The 17,109-nt window shown below is 44.7% G+C and overlaps 1 long non-coding RNA gene across 1 annotated transcript; it reads left to right on the top strand.

Annotated features, from left to right (window-relative positions):
- The first annotated feature begins 35 nt into the window (after nucleotides 1–35).
- LOC115599955 lies at nucleotides 36–3,184 on the top strand. The gene is made up of 3 exons (XR_003988725.1): nucleotides 36–118; nucleotides 1,971–2,067; nucleotides 3,142–3,184. It is a non-coding gene; the product is annotated as an uncharacterized LOC115599955 (long non-coding RNA).
- Nucleotides 3,185–17,109: the final 13,925 nt, after the last annotated feature.

Raw genomic sequence — 17,109 nt, 5'->3', positions numbered from 1 at the left:
AGGCGGGCGGGAGCGCGGGTCGCCGGGCGGGGCCAGCGCCCGTCGCGCAACAGCGATGGTTCGCGGCAGCGGGCACCGGCGGCGCGGGGCGGTTACGCCCAGAGCTGCGGCTCAGCCGGTAGGGGGCAGCGCGGCTGCGCCGGCAGGGGTGGCAGGGGCGGCAGCGGTGGCACGGGCGGCCGGGGTGGCCGGGGTGGCCGGGGCGGAGGGGAGAGGGGGGCAACACGGTGGCGGACATCCGGAGCTGTTCAACCACCGTCCCAGGGAGGGGCTTGCCCCCCGCGGGAAAGGGCAGCCTTGAAGAAAAAAAATTTTTTTTTTTTTTTTTCGCTATCGTCGTGGGAAGGTGGCCGATCCCGACGGCGAGGAGTATTTATTACTTTCCGATGAAAAACGAAAAATTCTCTAGTTAATCTCTTCGCCCGATAAGAGAGACGACGCGGAGTGTGTCTGCTCTTGGGGAGAGTAACAGCTCGGCAGGGTGAGCACAGGAAAGCGATGTGGAGCCGGGCACTGTCAGGGTGTAGCAGGGAGGCAGCGGGCGGCTTTCGTGGCAGCTGGGGAGAGGGGATGGTGCGGAAGGGGGAATACTGGTCTGCACCTCCTGCCTTCCCCTTGCAGCATGTTTTCATTGGAAAAGGTGAAGCAAATACCCTTTTTGCCACCAGACAGAACAAACAAAACTACTTGTAAATCTCCAACAGCTCCAGGTTTTGGCAGGCCTGCAGAAGCAACCATTGCAGATGCAATGCTGTCTACCGGTAACATAGTATTAGCGTAAGGGAGAAAAGACACGAATGAGGAAACTCTGTGGAAGCATTCAGTATTCCTCATTACACAATGGGTGGAGGTTTAGATAATTAAACCAGATGAAGCTGAACTATATGATGATGAAATGCTGCCAGTTTGATAAATCCCAAATCTCACCTATGTTAGCCTTATTTAAAAGAGTAACAGAAGGGTAACAGCTTCTTTTTCCCCTCAGAGTTACCCTTCATCTAAGTTAATAAAACAAACATGGCTTGAAATGTCTTTTTTGGGGGTTTTGGTCATTATTGAAATTGGGACTCGGTGATAACTTGAATGGAAAATTACACTCATAAATCACACTAGACGGGTGATGTTTTTGCATGTCTGGTATTACAAATAACTTTTTAGAAAACACATGTAAATATATTATTTCATATTTACTTTGGAAACCACCTTCATAAAAATACCTAGTACTGTGCTTGAAATTATTTCAATAATGCCAGTGATGCCCAGCACGTATATTCAAACTGAAACATGTCACTTAACTGAGGTGGGGAGAGAACTGGTTGGTAAGGACGTAAATTGTCAGCCTTCCAACTATGTTTTGAGTAAAGATTTTCAAGCTGCTGACCACCACCACTATCCCCAAATTTCCTGATGTTACAGGAAGGTCTTAAAGCATTTGGTTCTTAATAAGCCCTTGTCTGTATTAGCCCACTACATCGATAATGGACACTGCTGATTTGGGCCCAAATAAACCACCATCTGCAGACCAGAACAAGGCCCATTTGGCTCTGCTGTCACCTTCGAAGCAGTATGGAGAAATTCTGTCTTTCGTGGCACAGCAATCTGTACTTCATGTATAGGTATAGGTATAGGTATGGGTATAGGTGCCAGCAGAGTGTTGCTAAGTGTGAACAAACCACTTTCCACCTGTCCTCCCAGAGTCTTCGGAGGCTCCACGGTGCCAACTACAGTTAACTGTGAGGACCCGTGAGTAATTCTTTGTTCAATCCCTTAATAGATCATTAAGGTATTAGCTTGTTTGTATGCCTGTTTGCTCTGGGTTCAGGGTACTTTAGAGCAGGATTTTAATTACCATGTCCTTCTCCACCACATTGAGGTTTTACATGGCTGAAAAAGTCCTCAAAGGCCTCCAAAGGGTAAAACTCCTCCTTTTGCACTCACACCTTTTAACAAGCCTTTTGATCCATCCTCAGCTGGAAAGACTGCATTTATAGTGACAAAATCCACTTAGCTTCAAGGTACTGGGAGAACAAGACCCCCACAGCTGAGAACCACTGGTACCTTAAAGAGGTAAGAGCAAAACTACTGTCAGAACAGACTCCGGTTGTTAGGTTCTGCAGAGGGGTTACACGATCAGTCACACCTACATTTCTGCATTGTTTCATGACACAGGGTTTGGTTGACTGAGCATCTGTTCTGCTAACAAGGAACTCCCTTTACATCATGTAATAATCTGGAAAGTGTCAAGATAGTTCTACACATTCTTTATAATTTTCTCCTGACCCCTCAGCTGGCAAGGTCTGTTGGGACAGTGCTTTCATGCCTTGAGTTCTCTGAACAGACACTGGAAGGGAGGGGCTTAATCATGTTTTCCCTCCTACCGCAGGTTAGATGTCCTTGTTAATTTAATCAGTGTTACGCAGCAGTCCCTGGAGCATTCATGTGAATTTACTATCGTTGTAATTCCAAGAAAGACGTGGCACTGGTTTTTGACTAGCCATAAAAATCCTACACTTGATTTTCAGAGTGACTGGCATCCTGCTGTGTGAAGCAACAGAGCACTGCCCCAAACCCCACAGGACACTCTGGCAACACATCCTCTGCCTCAAGTAGTCAGGTCCTCAGACCAAAGCTTTCCAAGACTTTTTTTTCTGGCACTGCTTTTGCAGCCATGGCTCAATACTGAGCCATTTCACTACTGGACTGCACTCCTGTGACAGAATCCCTGCTACCTGCCTTGCTGGCATCAGAGCAAAGCCAATGTGGAGATACACATCATGAAGAGTCAGATTTGTTCCTGTGCTAATGAAGATGTCCTAGGGACTGAGTTACCAGAGAGATACTTTTCTCCCTGTGCAATGGAATTATTTTCTGACAGGATGGATGCAGTGGGCTTTTAGACTGCATCTTGCTCACTGTAAATTATCACTGATACAGTTTGCTTCTGTACTTAACCCTGAAAAGCTGAACCTTGAAGATCACTGCTATCCCCAGGATTTTCTCAGTAATTCAAGCTGAAAGATCTATTGTTCACTTAGAAATAAGGCAGGATTTTATGCCACCTAAGATAAATGTGCCTGTTTTGGCTCAGGAATAAGGCCTCATCTAACTTTGCCTTATTGATGGTTACCCTTCAATTCACAGAATCACAGCATCATCACAGTTGGAAAAGACCTCAAAGATCACCAAGTCCAACCGTCAACCCAGAAAAAGACACCATGCCTACTAGAGCATGTCCTGAAGTGCCACATCCACATGGGTTTCGAATACCTCCAGGGATGGTGACTCAAACACCTCTCTGAACAGCCTGTTCCAGCACCTGACTACTCTCTCAGTAAATAAATTCTTCTTAATACTAGTCTAAGCTTCTCCTGGAGCAACTTTAGCCATTTACCTTAAACCTATTGTTATTTACTTGAGACAAGAGGCCATCACCCACATCCCTACAACCTTCTTTCAGGTAATTGTAGGAAGTGATAAAGCAGCCTCCTCTTCTCCAAACTGAAGAATCCTGATTCCCTCCATTGCTCTTCACAGACTTGTTCTTGAGGCCCTCCATCAGCTCGGTTGCCCTCCCTTGGACATGCTCCAGCACCTCAATGTCTTTCCTGTAGTGAGGGGCCCAGAACTGAGCAAAGCACTCGAGGTGCAGCCTCACCAGTGCCAAGTACAGGGGCATGATCACTTCCCTTCTGCCAGCCACACTATTCCTGATACAAACCAGGGTGCTGCTGGCCTTCTTGGCCACCTGGCCATACTGCTGGCTTATATACAGACAGATGTTGGCCTCCCCAAGCCTGTAGAGTTGCATGGGGTTGTTGTGCCCAAAATGCAGAACCCAGCACTTGGCTTTATTAAATCTCCTACAGTTGGTCTCAACCAACTGGACCCAACCTGTCCAGATGCCTCTGCAGAGCCTTCCTAACATCAAGCAGAACAACGCTTCCATCCACCTTGGTGTCATCTACAAACTTACTGAGGAGGTACTCAATCCCCTCATCTAGATCATTGATAAAGATACTGAACAAACAAGACCAGCCCCAACACTGAGCCCTGGAGACACCACTGGTATCCAGCCAACTTGATACGACCCTATTCACTACAACTCTCTGGGCCCTGTCATGTAGCCAATTTTTAACCTCACTTCCCTATGCCATGAGTCTCCAGCTTCTCTGGAATGCTGGGGAAGACACTGTCAAAGGCTTTGCTAAAGTTCAGGTAGACAACATCCACAGCCTCTCCCTCATTCACTAGGTGGGTCACCTGTTCACAGAAGGAGACTGTTGGGGAAACATTTCAGAAATATACAGGTTGTGAGCAATCCTGACTTACTTCAATTTAGGCCACATTGGGTTAATGGTTATTGAGGCCTAGTTAGAGGCTTTCTAAGAATGAGCTACTGGGAAAGAGATAACTTAATTGGCAACAGAAGAGGAAAAGCCTTTGGTAAGAGCTGATAAAAATCATAAAATATACCAGTTAGCTTGTTGGCTTACAGATTTAATTAGGCAAGGCTTATTAGTTATATATGTTATTATTGCTTTTATATTACTAGTATGTTATTATTGCTTTTGCATCAATATATATGTTATTATTGCTTTTGCATTATTGGTATGCTGGTTATGACAATATATCATTAGCATGTTATCTTATGTAACGAAATAAGTCAGAATTGCTCAAAAAAAAAAGGGGGGAATATGTTGGGGAAACAGTTCAGAAATATACAGGTTGTGAGCAATCCTGACTTACTTCAATTTAGGCCACATTGGGTTAATGGTTATTGAGGCCTAGTTAGAGGCTTTCTAAGAATGAGCTACTGGGAAAGAGATAACTTAATTGGCAACAGAAGAGGAAAATAATTATGTGAGAAGAATCTTTCCGTGAGAATGGTATGTGTAATTGGAATACAAAGCCACCTGCATGATAAGATGGTGTAAACAAGGCTTCTCTATATAAAGTGAGTGCAAGTTGCTAATAGATGATTTCATACAATCATATTGATGTGCACATGGAATCCTTAAGCCTCCGCAGACTGTTTTCCCACAGGAGACCAGGCCAGTCAAGCAGGACCTGCCTTTCCTGAGCCCATGCTGGTTGGGCCTGATTCCCTGCCTGTCTTGCACTTGCCATGTGAGTGCACTCAAGATGAACTGCTCCATAATTTTTCCGTGTACATCACTCCATCACCCTGACCTGCCAGCCAGGGCCAATTGACCTTGAGTGTTTCAAAATGACAGTAATGATGACTTGAAGATTTCTTGTCATAAAACAAAAATCACAAGCACCAATCCATTGATTCTGGTGGTGGGCAGAGATGTGCTGGGCAGGCCCACGACCCTTACAGTTGGATGGGTTTCCTAACAGATCCCATAACCAAATCAGCTGGACCAAACAAGTTTGGAAGTTCACACAAGCCACTGCTATGCATAGAGCACTGAGCCCTCACTGAACATCCATATTACGTGGACTACCATGAGCTTCATCTAGGATTTGTAGCTAGTACATCTCAAAGATGTAAATTAGATCAGTGTATCTTTACTTTTCCATTTTTTGCCATGTCTAATGTACTCTTCTTCATGCCTGGACACCTGATGAGCAACAGTTGCAGGGGAAGAGCAGCTGCAGACAGCAGTCCACACAGAGGACTCTGCTGTTTCCCTCCACACATTGTAATCACTTACCAAGAAAATGAAATAATAGTAATGAAAAAGCTTCCCAAAAATATGCAGCATTCAAGCCAAAATAACCTCCAGCTCTGAGCTAGAGAAGGACCATGTCTATAAAAAGATATTACTGATTTACAGAAAGGAAATGTAATGGTTATTTTTAAAAGGACTTGGAATATAAAAGGTTTACATTTTACAATAACAAAATCAAATTTGCTGGAAGCCCAGCTACAGACTCAGTTTCTCACACCATAAAGATAGGGCACAAAAAGGATGAACAACACACAGCACATGGGAAATTACTATCTCATCCCACTGCCTACTCTCCTCACTTCTGATTGTAGCTACCCCTGCCACAGACCAGTAGTTCACCCCTGCAATGTCACGTTCCATGCTCTTGTGGGCACCTGAAAGAATACACTGCTGAAGTGATTATGACCTGTCTTAAGCATGGAAACACACCTCTGTCACACAAACTTACTAACCCAGCTGAGTAACTCTGATTAAAAGCTGTGAAGACAGGCAAAATGGATTTTAACTTCTTTTAGCTGCTGAATTTCAAACCCAGACTACTCTGCACAGTCTAACTTAAACTGTTACCTTAAATTGAAATCCAAGTTATATTTACATGCTTTTTTCACCCAAGTCACCTTTTTGGGCAAATACTTCTTACAATGTTGATATAATCTGGGACACTTTTGGATACTCTGTAAATAGAAAAAAATGCTGTTAAAGTAAAGGGCTATTCTCCTTATAGGGACCCAAATCCCAAACAAGCACTTCTCCTGCATAAGCAAGAAATATGTAAAACTTCATCTTCTGAAAGGTGAAGAGCAGAACTCTGGTTTAGCTGAGTCAGACACACCACAGCAGCTCCCCCCTGCCCCCAAAGCCACAACTAGACTTTTCTGTGTTTCCTCTATCCAGTTCCTCATAGTATTTGTTTGTTTGTGCCCCTGTGCAGCTCTGTCTCTTACTTTCACCTGGAGAAAAGCTGAAATGCTCTTCTGAGAGAGTTGTACATCTGTCACTATATGAAACCTAGCAGAAGGGTGGGATAGAAATTGGGTGTCACCTGCAGGATCCACATGGAGGAAACAGAAAGTGTGAGGGGACTGGATAAAAAATGGAGCATGCCAAGATCCTTATTTAAATGAAATCAACAGCTAGTGCACAAGGACAGTATCAGTGTTGATAGTCTCTCTCTAAAAACCGACTGGTCTATAGTGGGTTACTATTTTTATTCCACTTACAGGAAAATGCAAAAAAGTATTTCCACAAAATGGATAGCTGGTATTGGGATCAGTTAACTCATCCGACACAAATATTTCTTTACAGCATCTAAAAATCATTTGAAGTTAATACTGCAAGAGAAGCAGTTGTGTTCAGTTAAAAAAACATGTCTATGCAGGTAAAATAATTCTGAACATGGTGAGGGTAAATAATCATAGGGTTGTTCATGTTTCTGACCACTGCAAAAATAAACTTACAGGAAGAAGAGAAGATAAACAAGACGTCTGAAATATTACATTAATTTGAGACTGTAGAGTGTCTGTTCTTGCTGTGTTTTGAACTGGGATTTCAGAGTCCTGAAAGAGGTCATACAATCTCCTTCTGCCTCGGTGCCTCTGCTACAAAAAGCAGATAATTTTTTATCTATCTCACAGGGGTCTTTTGGAGTGCCCAGATGCTGCTGTGACATTTGTGACAGGTGCCTTAGAGGCCCAGAGTATCTCACATTGAATTGTGTGAACCTAAAGAGATGTTGTGTATATGTGGATTACACAAAGATTGTCTTATTGGGGCTAAAAGTGTTACATGCATCTTTCTGTTCCATGTACAACATGCAAATTGTATGTATGAAACATAGTCAAAGGGGAATAATTGGTATAGATCATTAAAATAGATAACAGGTTTTTGAAGTGACATTCCCCCAGAGAAAAGTGATAGATAATTATTTACTCTGTTTGAGACGCCTGACAGAGTCAGCAAGCTAAGTGGAAAACCAGCATGAATGCCAAAAGAGGTCATTTGCCCAGGGTCTACAAGCCAATGTATTATACCTGGTTTGACCCTATGCAGGGAGAGGTGAGTGCCTGAGTGTAAAGTATTTTTATTACTGTTTCTATAATAGTCCTTTGTTTAGTGAAAGCCAGATGGTTAGCTGCTGATTCGGAGCACATTAATGCCCTCAGGCTTTGTTTCAAAAGTGTTATTGATGTGAGAGAATGGGAAAGGGAAAACTGGGTTGCTGGGGTCTCTAATCAAATGCAGCTGACCATGCAGAAGAGTCCTTTTCCTGGCATGATTTATGTCACCTGAGGAAGCAGCTTAATTATCTCAGCAGAATACTTCCAAGTTCCTGGTTAACATCAATAAATTACAAAACAGCTGTAACCTAAAACCCTGGTCTGGAGGTAATGAAATGTGAAAGGAAAAAATGGTGAGCAAGAGGTGTCAGAGGTGGCCCTTAGAGAGCCTCAGGCAGTGACCACCACTATGTGAAGGTCACACAACTGCTACAGCTCCTCTTTTCTTCAGGTTCATCAAGAGTATCTGAGGCTGGGACTTGGCAATGCGATACTCTGTGTAAACATAGAACCGTTTGTAATAAATGTGCATATTTTACACTACTATGATAACTCAGCTGTCTACCAAACCATATGCTGTTGCAGAGGGAGTGAGATTCAAGCTACAAGCACAGACTGTACACACATACACACTGTGAGAGAAGGGGTAGATGTAGCACCCCCTTACAGGGAAATCTCAGGCAAAAGAGTTTCTTGCCTGAAACCTTATATGATTTTGTGTATTGCATAAAATGGACAGGAACACTGAGGCCATCTGAAATTTCCTTTGGACCCCCAGGCATAGTTACTCCCAAACAAAGAGAAGAAGAAAAGCCCCCAGGAAACTTTATAACCTGCTCTAAAAGTACATCCACGACTTTTAGAAGAAGGAGAGGGGGAGAAAGAGTGGCAACAGAAAACAGCATGTGAAGGCAGCCTCTGGAGATGAGCTGAAAGATCCTTGGGATGCATTCAGAACAGTCTTTCAAATAACACCATAGTTTTTCCTACCCCTATATATATTTTTTAAAGTTAAAAAATACTATGACTACTTCATTTTTTTACACTCACCACAGCAAAGTCTTTGCGGGTAAGGCTAAAGAAGTGCTCCCTGTTTTATATATGGATCAGCAGCTCAGAAATAGAGGAAGTTCCCCCCTCCTTTTTCTACGAAATGCACATGGCTAGTTTCCCTCAAAATATCTGCAAACACTGATTCATTTCCTGGGGGAGACATTTTCACCCCAGCATTACAGCCAGTCCGGCTATGGGTGACAGAAAAAGGCACCGATAATTGGCAGCCGGCTTGAGCCAACCACATCCAGAGCCTAGAAGGAGCAACAGTCACACACAGAGCAGAAGGCTGATGAAATGCCAGGTGCCTAAGTGTGCCGGGCTGAGTAACACTTTGCATTTTTATTTCTTAATATTTTAACCCGACAGCCTCAGGAGCGTTCGGTAGATACCAGGCGAGCCACCAAAGCACATCAGCTCTAGACACGAGTCAAGTTTATCCCCCTAAAAATATATGGAGGGAACCCACTTTTCTGTCCAGACCCACCCCCTTCGAACCGGACAGTGACGGCGCTGCTGTCGCCCGCGACCCGCATCCTGGCTGTCCCGGAGGTGCCGTACCGCATCCCTGCAGACGCGTCTGTCCCGGGGACCCCCGCCGGCAGTACCGGGGTTCCTGCACGGGCAGGTACACGGCGCCGCCGCCCCTACCTTCTCCGGCTTCAGCAGGTCCAAAATGTAGCCGAAGCGGCTGCCCTCCGCGGCCACCGCCATGGCCCCCTCCTGCAGTGGGGAGGCTGCCGCCCCGCCGTCCCCTCCTTCCCCTGCAGCCCCGGCCTCTCCCGGTGCTCTTCGGGGGGTGCCGATGCTCTAGGCTCGCCTCCGCCCCTCCTCTCGTAGGATGCTCAGGGGACTGTGGATGCCGGTGAAAACCTCCCACCCATCAGCAGGGCGGGTGGGCTGTCAGGACACGTGGAAGAGGTGGGAAACAGCATCTCTGCTTCAGATGCTGCTGCTGCCAGAGCTCTGTGGTACACGGAATGTGTGCTCGTGGCCTCACCAAACCTGGATGTCACTGTTTAAAAGTCACTCTGGGTTCTTCTCTGAGCCCATGGCACAGGACTGATGCCACAGCCCGGTCTGCCCAGGGCAGTCCCCAAGAGGGACATGCCTCCCTTTCTTCGAAGAAACTTGAAAGCACAGACTGAAGTGGGATGCATGCTGAGGTACACGATGGTGCGTTTGGCCCCCGGTTACATCTGTTTTTATTAGCCTTCAAGCTTTTGTTCAGATGAAAAAATGTGTCTAAACACATCTGCAGAGAGGAGCACCTGCTAATGTCATGCACATAATTATGTGTTTAAGCTGTCTGGTGTGTTGGCACTTGGCTGCTTGCATGTCTCTGGGGCAGCCCAGACAGGTAGAAAACTTGTGTCATCTATTTTTCTTCACTCCAGGCCTGATGCTGCCACTCAAGATGTATACAATATGCCTGTATACAACTGTGGCAGAAAAACTGGTTCCAGCAACACAAGTACCCTGCACTGTTTGGGGAAGGCAACACACAGGGCCTGCTGAAATGTTCACACCAAGCAGGAAGGCCAACTACCAGGCACTCGGAAACTCCACCCAGACACGGTGAATTAGGGCCCCCCATAGGAGAGCTGGGGAATGTTGTTTGAGATGTTGCAGACAAGAGCACCTCTGCTCTGTGCCTGTCTCCACACTGCTGCAATAGTTTGCTGCTGGTGGAGGTCATTTAAGCCAGCAGCTGGCTCATTACTTCTTTTTCTGTCCCCAAATCAAAGGTCCCAGCTACCCTCAAGACTTGGGTGAGGGAGGCAGGTGAGTGGCCAGTCTGCTACTCTCTCTCCAGCTCTCTCCCAAACTGAGAGGTGGAAGGGAATGAGCCATCCATTCACTGCAGGTATCAGGTAGCCCGTGGAGCACATCACCCCTGTGTGGTGAAAACATACTGGAGGGGGTTTTATATCAGTGTAATGTACCCCCTTGAAGGCTGTATTTCCTAAGTCTACTGATACAGCAGTAATGTTATCCCAGATTCTCTCTCCAGGTTACTCACTGAAACAATATACTCTTTCTTTCTCAGGAAAAGGGACTCATTAATAGCTACCAGAATTTTCTGTTACTAGATACTTTGCAATTATATATATCAGATGACTCATTAATCAAATAGCTCATTATTGGGATATAGGCAAGCTCTCAATGTTCCACATACTACTTTTGTGCAAACAACGCAGGAATAAACAATGGGTGGCAGCACAGGGGACAGGCAGCTGTCATCACCTGCGCAACTGACAGGTTCCTGATGCATAATTTAACTCAATGTGAGATATTTTGCTTTTGTGATCGAATTCCAGCTCACCAAATGGCAGTCATGTAGGAATTTTTTTCTACTCTAGTTTCTTTGGGTCAGTGTTGAGCTCTTCCAGAGAGCAGGGCCAGGGGAGGCTGGGACAAGGGACAGAAGGAATCAGTGCCTTGCTTCTCCTGTGTTGCTCATATCCAGAAATCATCTGCACAGCAAGGTGCTGGTGATGGCCTCAGCAACAGTGGCTCTTCCCTGTCAAGGAAGGTTGTACCATGGTGTCAATGTGAGTCTCCAAACGATAAGCAGCACCAAACAGCAAACATACCTTTGACCTTACTGCTCAGTAATCACAGGCTGTGTGAAGAGCCAAGGAATTTACAACCCCTTCTGCTCTGCAGTGCAAGAAGACAGCATGCAGCTGTCTACTGCCCTAGAACCCTTTTAGCTGGAGGCATGTCTGCACCTGAATCTCATTGCTGCTTTGTCATGTTCATGTTAGACAACACCCAAGAAATTATGGTTCTTTCATGCTTTTCTTGGATTGCTTTTTTTCAGCATTAGCTCTGTTAGTACTCTGGGTCTGGATGGCTGCCAGTGATAGGCAGGCAGGAGAATGCCACAAACCACTTTTGCATTGATTTCACAGTTTCAGCAAGGGCAGTCTCCTAAGCAGCTCTTGTTGGGATGATCCTGGCCCCTGTATCACAGCACTCTTTGCAGTCAGCTTTGCAGAAAAGTGTATTTATGCATTTCTGTATTTCTTGTTCTACAAGCTTGGACAGAGCCTTGTGGACTGTTCAGAGCCATTAACACAAATCGTCTCCATAGATCCAGATTAGCTAGGAATTTGAGACTGTTCTCCACAGCAGAGAATAGAACTTATGTAGCCAGTCTGAGGAATCCAGTTTACCTCCGATTATCTAGAAGACATTTTGTGCCATCCTTCATCTTGAGCGGCTGCAGGATGACTGGGGAAGGTCAGAGATAGATGAAGAAGCTTTGTGTTGGAGCTGGTGCTCAGGGTCTTCCACCCCTCTTGGTAGCTGGTCTTTATGTTTTACTCTAACTTTTACTGAGTGTAGGCTGTGTGTCAGAAATAGCTGATATGCAATTGCTAATGTTCCACATATATTGCAGATATGCAATTGCTTTTCACATTTTCCCTCCTTTTATTTCATCCCTCAGGTCCATTCCTTTCTGTGGAACCAGAATGACTGAAAATCAATTCAAAATTTTGGTTGTCATGAAATTATCAATCTGAGAACATGCATTATGCTAAAATGAATTATGAGGACTTTATTTGCTTTCTGTCACTTAAGCTTGAAGCACATCTCCAAAACAGCAAGGATCCTAGGCCAGATTATCGACTGATATAAACTAATTTGTATAATTTTATACCAGTGGAAAAACTGGTCCAAGACACAGGACTGTCTTGGCATATTGGTATGGAAATTAAAATATAAAGGAAATGTTTGTCTCCTGACCTGTTATGGTGATTCTCCTGGGACAGCAGTACACAGCTCTAGATTTTCTGGTTGATTTCCTTGACATCTTAGTTTCCACTTCTGACCTAAATCTGAGCAGTGAAGTCTTCTCAGATGCTCTTTTCTTTCTGCTCCCCAAGCATGGCGGGATATTTTCCCATTTCCATTATGCAGGGAATCCACTGAAGCACACATACTTGGCAGCCATATAGGATGGGACTTCCCCCTTAGGATGGGACTTCTCCCACTGTGCACCTGTACAACACACTGCAAGTACTTGGCCAGCATTATGTGAGGAAGTCTACTTAAAGAGTGTTTAAAAGAAGTTGCAGGTGGTGCTACAGGCTCACACAAGTAATTCCATGGGGAGGAGAGAATGAGCATTTTACAGTATGCCTGGGGTAAAACAGATCTGTGTAGAAATGCTTCCATCTCAGAGGACTCTGATGCCACTGAAAGTTGCATTGGAAATGCAAGAGGAGATGAAAGATAGATGATGTTAAAAGTGGTGGAAAACTGTCCTGGTATTCTGTATGAACTAGCTCAGTGTTAGATTGTACATTCGAGAAAACATTTGAAATAATAAAAAAACCCCACCACTTAAACACATACTCAAGTGTGCATGCCTCTGGTAAGGACTGTGACCTGCTCCTGTTCTTCTAACAGTGTTCAGAAGCCTGCACCCAACTTCAGCAATACTAAAAGGGGATAATGTATATAGTTTATGAATTTTATATAAACTGCTTTCTTCCACAGTGAGTAGTGTTGATGGGAACGGTCACAAGCAGAAAAAAAAAATTGTCATGAAACAGGTGAGACCTCCTGATGGCTGGAAAGGTTTTACAAGCACAGTAAGTGAGACCAAACTGTATTTCAGAGCTCACAGTACCTGTATGCGGACCAAAAACTCTGCCTGCAACGAATTCCATCCCCTCTACTACTTCTAGGCACCACAGGGGGGATCTTGGTGTTTTGTTTTGGATTGGGTTTTTTTGTTTTTGTTTTTCATTTCTTCTTTCTGTGCTGCTCTGTGGAAGAAAACAGAGCACAACTGCTTGGAGTGTCCCCTGAGCAGTCAGGGAACTCTCTGCTTCAGGGTCTCATCCACATTCAGTTGAGGTTCCACCAAGGCCACCTGAAGCAGGAAAACTCTTGCATGGTTCTCCCTGCCATTTGTGTAATAAATTCCATTCAGGATTCAGTCACTAAATTGATAAAACTAAATTTGGTAAAGAAAAAGCAACAATCAACATGAGATACTGAAGCAGCTTGCTGTTGCTCTGTGACTAAGTCAACCATTATCCATTGCTGATGTCTAGAAGAAACAGTCTCACTCTTAGACTGTACCTCTTATTTTCCTGTAGGGAAAGGGGAAGCTGTAGGTTTCTCCGCTAAAAGCAAACGTAATAAAAACTAGGTGAATTCCAAATCCATAATATTTTGGAGCTAGACTTCTTGTTCTACTACATGCAGACCTTTTTCACACCAGAGATACATACCTCTAGACTTCTTCTATTGCTTCATTTAAAGACCTCTATCCAAATACTGTAAGCATATTTGTTCAGTATTTGTGAGGCAGAAACACACACACACACAAATACAGAGTGAAAACTGTTCCTGTACTGTGGTAAAATTATCTTTACGTATGATTTCTTCCTAGCCTGTCCCATCTGACATTAGCACAATACCACATACTCCTGAGAACAAGCTCATTTAAAAATATGGGTTAAGTATATAGAGTACTATTAATATTTAATGTATTGAATATGTTATTACTCAATACATATTTATAAGGAAGGAGCTAAAGTGCATAATGATGCATACCATGAATATATAATGAAACTGCCATTTTCCCCTACAACTACAGTTAATCAAGTTTGACAATTTAAAGAGAATTTTTGGTAACTAGAGTTTTAACAAATAGTAATTGAGCAAAACACAGCAGGCTTGAGTCTACTATTTACTGATTCTATTAATTTACTTTAAAGAATGTGTCTAATGAAGAAATCAGAGACATGCAAATCAGTGGAAGATGAGTGCTATTGAGATCTGCATGTGACTGGCAATTTATGTTTTAGTAATTTTGTGTGTTTTGCAGAAAGGCACGTCTATAACAGCAAAGGGCCATGAAAAAAAGGCAGTACAATCCTAAAAGCTTTTCAGGGTCAGCTGGTCTGAAGGGAGCAATACACCTCTCTACAAAACTTGTCCAGTTTATGCTGTCAAGGTTTAAATGCAATAGCTGGGCTCCTGTACTTTTCTGTCAGCTTGACTACACCAGGATGAGGCTTGAGTTAACTTTCATTTTTCAAAATGCAACAGAATTCTTGCCCTGCATTTACCATGGGTTAGTACGGTCTTTAATCCCCACTGAAAGTTGGTTAAGCTCCCTGTGGATTTTGCACAGCAAGGGGTTGGTGCAGCCCCCACTGTACCCTGCGTGAGCCAGACAAGCACTCGCCCTCAGAGAATAAACCTGCCCCTTTACCAGTGTGTCCTCCAGGCCTTCAAGACTCTCCAGACCCATTACCAGACACCATTACCAGACACCATTAACCTTTTTTTAAGACCTGTCTCCACCTGGGATCAGTACTTAGGCAGGTGCTGGTGCACCTGCCTGCAGCATTACAGCACAGCCCACTGCAGCTCCTGTTCCTGGTCCTCTTGTGTGGAGCATGGAGAGGATCTGGGGTAGGAATTTGTCCTGGATGTGGTTAATGATCTGAGGAGGAAGGTGAGCAATGTTTGGAACCAAATGCCTTAGCTCATGGTTTTGGCTGGTTCCCTGTGCATGTTGCAACACAGGACAAGCACCCCAACATGCAAAGCCAGCTGCGGTGTGTACCATAAGACAGCTGCAGGACCAATCACTCCCCTGCTGCTCTGGAGGACTTTCCCGTCCCATATATACTGCACTGCAGAATCAACCAGAGCACACTTGATGCATCAACTTGGATACATACATCCCCAGGAGTCATAGGCAGAAACACAGTCCTTGGCTGTGGGAGTCTGGGCCTTACCATGTGCAGACCAGCACATATGCAGTATTCCTGAGTTTTCTAGAAAATGAGCAGAGGCATGCTCGCTCTGCCCAGCTGTGGAGGAGAAAGTCAAATGCATGTTCATGTGCCAAAGGGGGGTCCTCCAGGTGTCCTCCCCAGATAACTTGCCAGCCAAGGATTTCAAGTGGTTACAGACAAGACAAATCCTTCTCCTACCGCCTAGGAACATTATTATTTATTACATTTTTAGTGTTTTAGTGTGGAGCTGGGGTGGGTGAAATGAAATACATAGGCAATAGGACATTTTAGCCAGGTTTAATTTCTTTCAATTACCGTTAGTTTAAAGCACTCAAGAATAGTATGTCTCTGACTGACACCAATAGATCATCAGAAGGCTAGAGTAGTCCCAGTCCTCAAGACAGAGCATCTCCAAAACAGGTGAATTTTCCTTTGCCAGTGTCTGCATTGTACAGAGTGACTCAACAGAGTGACTGACATCAGAGAAAGACATATTTGAAAGAAAAAAAAAAGTAAAAAAGAAAAGAAAAAAAAAAAAAAAAGTTTTTTCCTTTATATTCCTGTTTGCTCCAAATCTGGCTAGCACCAAAAAGAGGGTCTCAGCCTGTTCTGACAGCAAGAGTCATTCATGGGTGCTGGAGTGAGCCAGACAACCAGCAGGGAGATGGGATGGGGTCCAGTGCAGACTGGCTATCAGATCAACAGCTGCTGCAGATTTTAATCTTTTTATAGAAGGAAGGTCATGGGAACTGTTGCTCTTCATAGCCTATGGAGTCTTCAGCTTAAAAAACTCCTCTCCTCAGAGACCACATACTGCATTGTATCTCAAATGCTGGTCTGCATGTTTGCTCTGGGTTTGGTAGCAGACAGAAGCAGTGTGCTTGCCTTCCCTTCGTGTAGGACCTGTGAAGCCTCCCTGTTCTGTGGCTCCTGGACCATGACTTGGAGTCACATGAGGTGAGAAAGCCTGCAGCACTGCAGGGGGCTTATAGCCAGGTGGTAAGGTAGGTGCTAAGGTAGGGGCTCCTAGACGAGGCATAAGAAATGTGTTGGGAGCCTGCCTGCTGCTGTCCAAGGGGCCCTGCAGGGCAGAGCACAGGCTCCTGTGCCAGCTTGGATACTGTGCTGATCGACCACTGAGCATGGGAGAACAGCAAAGTTCTACAGAACTGGGGAGCAGCTTTCCCACCAACAGCTGCTGTTCCCAACTCACCCTGAGAAATGAGAATACCCTCTCAGTGGGGAGGGTTTGCATCCGAGGCAGAGCAGGATTTAACCCATGCCTCTGCTGTTTCCCTTTCATCTGCATTTAATAAAAATGAGGATAAGCCTCCAGGGGCAGAGGGCACAATCTGGCATGTGACCAAGGAAGCTAACCTTGCTAACACAGCCTACACCTGCTGCTTGGAAGCTAGCAATCACAGGCCTCATCATACCAGAAGCTCCTCATTCTGCAGAAGGAAATAGCTTGAGACTAGACTTTATTTACACTGAAAACAAACGTCAAGGCATGGAGCCATCATAAAG

The sequence above is a fragment of the Calypte anna genome, chromosome Z, assembly GCF_003957555.1.
Source record: "Calypte anna isolate BGI_N300 chromosome Z, bCalAnn1_v1.p, whole genome shotgun sequence".
Classification (NCBI taxonomy): Eukaryota; Metazoa; Chordata; class Aves; order Apodiformes; family Trochilidae; genus Calypte; species Calypte anna.
This window is presented reverse-complemented; position numbering and strand designations above follow the sequence as displayed.